This window comes from Corvus cornix, chromosome 1 (assembly GCF_000738735.6).
Source record: "Corvus cornix cornix isolate S_Up_H32 chromosome 1, ASM73873v5, whole genome shotgun sequence".
NCBI classification, from domain to species: Eukaryota; Metazoa; Chordata; class Aves; order Passeriformes; family Corvidae; genus Corvus; species Corvus cornix.
The window spans coordinates 51102839-51109334 of NC_046332.1; positions in this window are offsets into that span (position 1 = coordinate 51102839).

Genomic DNA, 6496 nt, shown 5'->3' on the forward strand with positions numbered 1-6496 from the left:
CTTAAAAAATGTAAAATTTTAATACAAAAACCTAGTAATTCTATCATTCCTTCATTACTTCTGAAAGACCTATGCCTCCCATTTTGTTTCCATTTCCACTCTTGTCCTTTATGACAAGTATTCTGAAATGTAAAAGCCAAAAAATATTAAAATCTTAATATGCATACAGCTAGATATCTGGAATAAGCTTAGTGCTGCAGTGATTTCATCTATGTACAGTTCTGGTTGCTCACATTCAACAACCTACTTGATTGAAATCTACTCAGCAAGAAAGGGTTAGTAGGATGGTTGATCCTTTCTGATGCATCTGTATTGCGAAAGGAAAGCAAACCCAACTTTTCTAGTTTATCCCAGGTTGGTATTCTACTCTTCAGATACAGTATTTATTCTTGTATGATTATTAGGAGGGAAACAATCTCTTCAAGCATGCTTGTCTAAGATGAAACTTAGATGAAGTTTATACTGGTTCTAGACATTGCAGACATGAAATTCTGAACCTGTCTTCCAGCAGGAAAAGACCTACATTTATGGGGTTGTCCTGGGTTGCAGTGTATTCTATTACCATCCTCATGAGCTGTTGAAATCAGGTGGGGCAGTGTTTCCTTGCCTCCTCCCTGCAGACTATCTCTCTGTTAATTGCCCATCATTGTCCTGCCACATGACTCAGAGATAACTCCCTCCGGACTATCTTCTGTTAATGAGCCTCATCAACACTTGGCCTCATGACTCATTACCCCACTGTGAGATGCTCCACCCAGAGGGAGGAACCAAGCATCCCATTGTGGATATAATCTGGGACTCTGAACACCAGAGACAACCCTTCCCACTGGATTTCCAGAGGACAGGAGCTACACAGCCACCACTGGACCTTCTGAGGAAGAGCAGACCCCTTTACTACAGGATCACTGCTTTAGAGGACTGCAGCCACCATTCTACCAGACTGCTACCACCACCCTGACTAACAGGGAGTCAGGCTGTATCTTGACTCTGTCAGTTTGAACCAGTGTTCTCTTTTACTTTTTTTTCTGTTTCTTTAATTTCCATTAAATTGTTATTCTGATTTGGTGCCTCCCACTGGTTTGTTTTCAATCTAGTACAGGGGTCTACTTGTAAGTAGTTCAACCTGCCCAACAACAGGAAGAGTGTATTATATGGAGGTCTTGTATTTTATTCCATTTCAGAAAATTATATCTCTTTTACCCTTTCTAATTCCAGAGAGCAGTGATTTTCTTACCCTTGCATGTAAGCTCTTCTGAAGTGTAACAAGCCCCTGGATTTCTCTGTGGCTCAGGCAAAGACAGAGCTGGAGGGCTAGTGGCCAGCTCATGGATAGTAGATGAGAATTGATGGACAAGGAGCTATGGGAAAGCATCTTGAATCCTTGAGTTTTTCTCTTTTTTTTCCCCTCTCCATTAGCGCTAGCCACAGCACATGTTGATGAATCGCACTCATGGACCTGTGTGGAAGCCCAGTCACTCTGGTCAGAGAGAAGGAAATCCTTTCAGGGTTTCCTATTAGCATTGATAGGAGAGCAATGGTAAGGCCTTCCCATGAGGAAAGGACTCCATTAACCCCTGCATTTGGGAAGGGCACAGACTCACACTTCATTTATTGTCTGCCTAACAGTTAAAACAACAATGTGGCCTGAGCTTTTCAGAGTTTCTGGCTTTGAAACATAGAACAGTGAATCTCTGAAGTTCTTCCATTGTTCCACTGCTACCTTTCAGGATCGATTGTTACCATGGGCATGTGCAGCTGAGGAAGATGTGCTGAAGATGTACTAAATTTCATTTTTGAGCAGCTTCTTTGCCACTAAGATTTATATAAGGTTGTGACATTTATACCTCTCTTTTTCAAAGGCTGAAGCTTGTTCTAGAATATTTTCCAAGGTTTTCTTCCTTTCTAAAATATACTAAATCCAGTATTTTCTATTTACTAATTTCACCAAGCTCTGTTTTTGACTGAGAAAAACAGAAACAGAAATAAAGGCAACTATCTTCTGCCCTCTTTTCTTTAAACAAACTAATAATATAGGTAGTTTAACTAGCCCAGGCATCAGGTATCTAAAACAGAATGTTTTTAGTGATGTCAGGTAAAGTCAGGAAATAAACTTATTAATGAAAACTATGAGTAATGAACTATTCTGCTCTGTATGTATATTGCTTTATATAGGTTGCACAGGGAGAGTGGCCATCTTGTGGGTACCACCTTTGGGATTGAAATAATGGTTGGATCATCTGATTTTCTGGAAGGGGAGTGTGCTTCTCTTGTGATCTGTGTTTAATACAGATCCAGAAATATATTGGGTTAGTTTTATCTCTAAGGTTTTAATGCTCTCTTTATATCCAGTCCTGATTTCTTATGTATGTGTTTGAAATCTAAAGGTTTACAGCTCACAGTCCTTCTAAAGTCCTTTGTTCTTCCCTTCTCCTCATTCCTATTTTACATGAGGAAATTTTCCTTATCAAATGATACAGATGATTTTATTTAGGTAAAAAATGCTGCAGTAGATAAATGTATTTTAAATTCATATATTTGTGTCTGAAATTCTAGTCTCATTTATTTTGAAGTTCTAAGGATTTTAAGGAGGTTAGAGGGGAAGTATGGTGTTTTCAAGCAAAAATAAAACAAAAGCCATGTCTACCCTTTGTGTGCTAAAACTCTTCCATCTCTCTGGATAGGGTCAGTGTGCAATCCATTTATATAACAAGATCCTTCAGAATTATTTTACATTTACTGCATAATTTATTCACAGATAAAAGAGTACCAATATGCTTTCATTTTTAATAATCAAAAATCCTGACAACTTTGTAATTTTTCACTTACTTTGGGACACTTTGTCTGTTTGTCCAGGTAATTCACCTTATATACACAGGCCAATGATTAGTTTATTGACTTTGGGATTTTACAGAAAAGGTCTTCTTGGATTTTAATCCTACTTGAACAGACAAAAGATATGTTCTTATCTGTACTCCCAGGAGTACCCCACCCTTGCCTTTTGATTGTGTTTAAACTCACTACTCATGCTTTAATTTATTTTTTATCAATTGACTTGGAGCTTCCATACAAAGTACCAGATTTAATTCTGTATTTATTATCTGCTAATATGAAAAGCACACAATTATCCATTTGTCTTGTATTTCTTAGGACAGTAATGTTATAATTTTTGTCTACAGGGGCGAGCAGTCCTTATGAGGACCAAATCTCAGAGTCTAGAGGCTTATTTGCAGTGTCTGGTAGCCACACAAGCATGCAGGCTCAGTCCTACCCTTGTGGTAGGCAGCAGTGAATTTTGGTCTTGGAAAATTCATTGGAGAAACAGATCCTCTGTGGCTAACCAGGTCTCTCTGAGAGGAAATGAATACAAGCAGCATTGGATGATTAGCCAAACCATGCCTCTGCAATAATATTCCACACATCACTGACCCCTTCAGCAAGGTCTTGACAAGCCAGTTTCCCAAGGGTATCTGGTAAATGTTTTTCTCAGCCTTGTTCAATGATCTTTCTTCCTGGACCCTGCATATTTTTTCCCTACTGGGTGTGTCAAGGGGGCTTTGGCCCTACTGCGATTTTTATATGGACTAAAGATCCTCCAAAATCTAAGCTTCTGTACAAATATGCCTCTAATGCATAATAAATCTGTATATAGGCACAATATGCAGGCCTTTTTACACTTTTTTTTTTTTATTAGTCAGTAAAGCTTTTGCAGTATTGAGGGAGAATTCATCCATTTGATCTAAAACTCAATTGTCTTGCAAAACCAGCTTCCTGAGCTTGGACTCCCTACAGTCCATGGGGGAAGAAAGGTACCTTTGAAAGGTGTTACCCTCTGTGCATCACACACCCACCTTAAGAGGAGATGAATGACTCCCTCAAGGCACCAATTTCTTTCTGTTGATGCTACAGGAAGCTTAACTTCCACATCTAATCTTAAACATCCACAGTTATCCCAGAAACATTTTCATTCACTTTCGTTAGCATCATAGGTAGTACTGATGATGTAATTGCTGCAGAAAAATATGCAGACTAGGGAAACAAGAAAAGGGTGTGGGGGAAAAAAAATCAATGTGACAATTTTTCTTCAGACAATAAATAAAACAGTAAAGTGAAACAGAGGATATGAATAGCAGTGGTCCTAAAAGGTATTAATTTATTCTGCTGAATAAGGTGGCAAGGCACAAAATAAATAGCAACATTTAGTCATTATTTTAGGGTACTGTCTATCCTTCAGCTCTTCTCATGTCTTCCATTGATATCCTTAGGATATATTGTGGTTTGGTCTCAAGACTGAGGAGCTCCACATTCCTAAGAATCGTTCCTCTTTGGTAACTTGGATGGCTCTTTTCTCTCTTCCCTAGCATGATTTTTTATCTCCCTCCTGTCCTCTCTGAAGACTGGATGTTATTTCCCAGTTTCTGTCTCTGATCTTCTCTTATTTTTGTGACTGTGCCTTCTGAAAGTATTAAAAGCTACCTGCCACTGATTAAAATGACCCATTTCTCTTTACTCTCGTAGCCCACCCTTGCTCATAGTTTCTGAGAAGTTAATTTAATTATTCTGCTGGAAAGCAAGCCTCTGGAGTGCTCTAAAAGCTCTGTGAGGCATCAGGGTACCTCAGCTTCATACAACCATTTACAATTGATCACCCAGTGCAATGCACCTGGGGAACTGATATAGTCTGACTCAAAAGAGGCCTTCAGAGAGCCAGGCTGCTCTGTTCATTTTACAGTGGTGAGAGCATGCGGTTTACTGCCTGTTGTGTATCTCTGATGGAGGAGAGGGAAAGTGAAAAGAATATTTGTCCCCCTAGTTACTCAGTATATTTCTAACCTGCAGCAGAGCTGAGGGGGACTTGGCATTTTAGACCCCAGGTCCTCATTAGTTTCGAAAATTATACTCGAGCATGTTGTCCTGAGTCAGTGATGTTCTAAGGAGGAGAAAGCTTTTGTTCACAGGCTGTGGCAGTACTTCAGCCATCTCTTGTGGAGTGTGGTGGAGCTGTGCCCACACCTCCCACCACACTCATCAGTGCTGCTGCCTGCCTTGATGGAACCAGCGTTCTTCCTCCTACCTGCCCGAGACACTGATTTTTGCAGTTCTTCACACTTCAAAGAAACACTGTGCTATCTCAAGGAAAGGTTTAATTACAGGTTTGGGTTGTTTTGCTTTTTTCAATCTTTATATTTTTAGGATCATTAATACGCTTTAGTACCTGAAGTCTTTGTGCTTTAAAACTGCTGGGCAGGCAGTGGAAGACTGCAGAAACAGTTTCTCTGTCTTCCTCCTTTATGTGGAAAAGAAAGAAATGTTGTCTTTTCCAGTGTGCCAGGGTGGGTTTCAGTAGGTGACCTCTCCTCACTTGACTTTGCAAGCTGGCTTTCTGGGCCTGCTTAGTCTCATAAGATGCTATTCATAGATCTTGAATTGGTGGCTATTATTTTGCCAGTGATAAGAGTTGCTCTTCCCTCTGACTCTCTGAATCCAGGAGGGTTCATGGAAACCACACCCCACATCCATAATGTGAGCAAAAGATGTCACTTATTGATACAAAAGTAGCACTTAAAAGATGTTAAGAAATTAATTATATGACATTTTTTGCCACTTCTGATGCTGAGAGCCCCAAAATGGCAGCATTTTAGAGAAGCTATTTTCTCCCATAAGCATCTCTAAGCTTGGGTTTTTCTTCTGCAGATTTTTCCCTGCACCTTTTTGAATATTAGTCTTAATTCAGAAGCTCAGAACAACCACAGTTACTAATATAAAGTTAACCTAATTTTGCATTTTTACATTAGTTCTGACTCTAGATAATTTTTTGGTGTGTATGTGAAGTAGACAGAACAAAACTCAGGCTCACTGGTATTTTAATATTGTGACCATCCTGAGGGGACATCTCATTGCAGTCTACAGCTTCCTTGTGAGGGGAAGAGGAGGGACAGGTACTGATCTCTGTAGTGCCCAGTGACAGGACCCGAGGGAGCGGCCTGAAGCTGAGTTGGGAGGTTTAAGTTGGATATCAAGAAAAGGTTCTTGACCCAGAGGGTGGTTGGGCACTGGAACAGGTTCCCCAGGGAAGTGGTCACAGCACCAAGCCTGACACAGCTCAAGAAGCATTTGGACAATGATTTTGGGCACATGGTGTGACTCTTGGGGTTGTCCTGTGCATGGACAGGAGCTGGATTCGATGGTCCTTGAGTTTCCCTTCCAGCTCAGCTTATTCTATGGTTCTATGACCTTGGAATTGCCTTGACTGAGTTTTGTATTTTGTTATATGTAAGGCTTTCAAATTTAAACCTTAATGCTTAAGAAAATGATCTCTAGGTAAAAAATGAATTAGAATTAAGCAGTAAGATTCCTTGAAATTGCATGCTGTGCTGAGATAACCCAGACCTCAAAGGTGGTTCATGAACCAATTGTCAATGACCTGACAGAAGTGTTATCTCATATGAGCACACTCCTTGGGGTGTGCTCTTGCAATAGTTAACTGGCAACTAGAAAA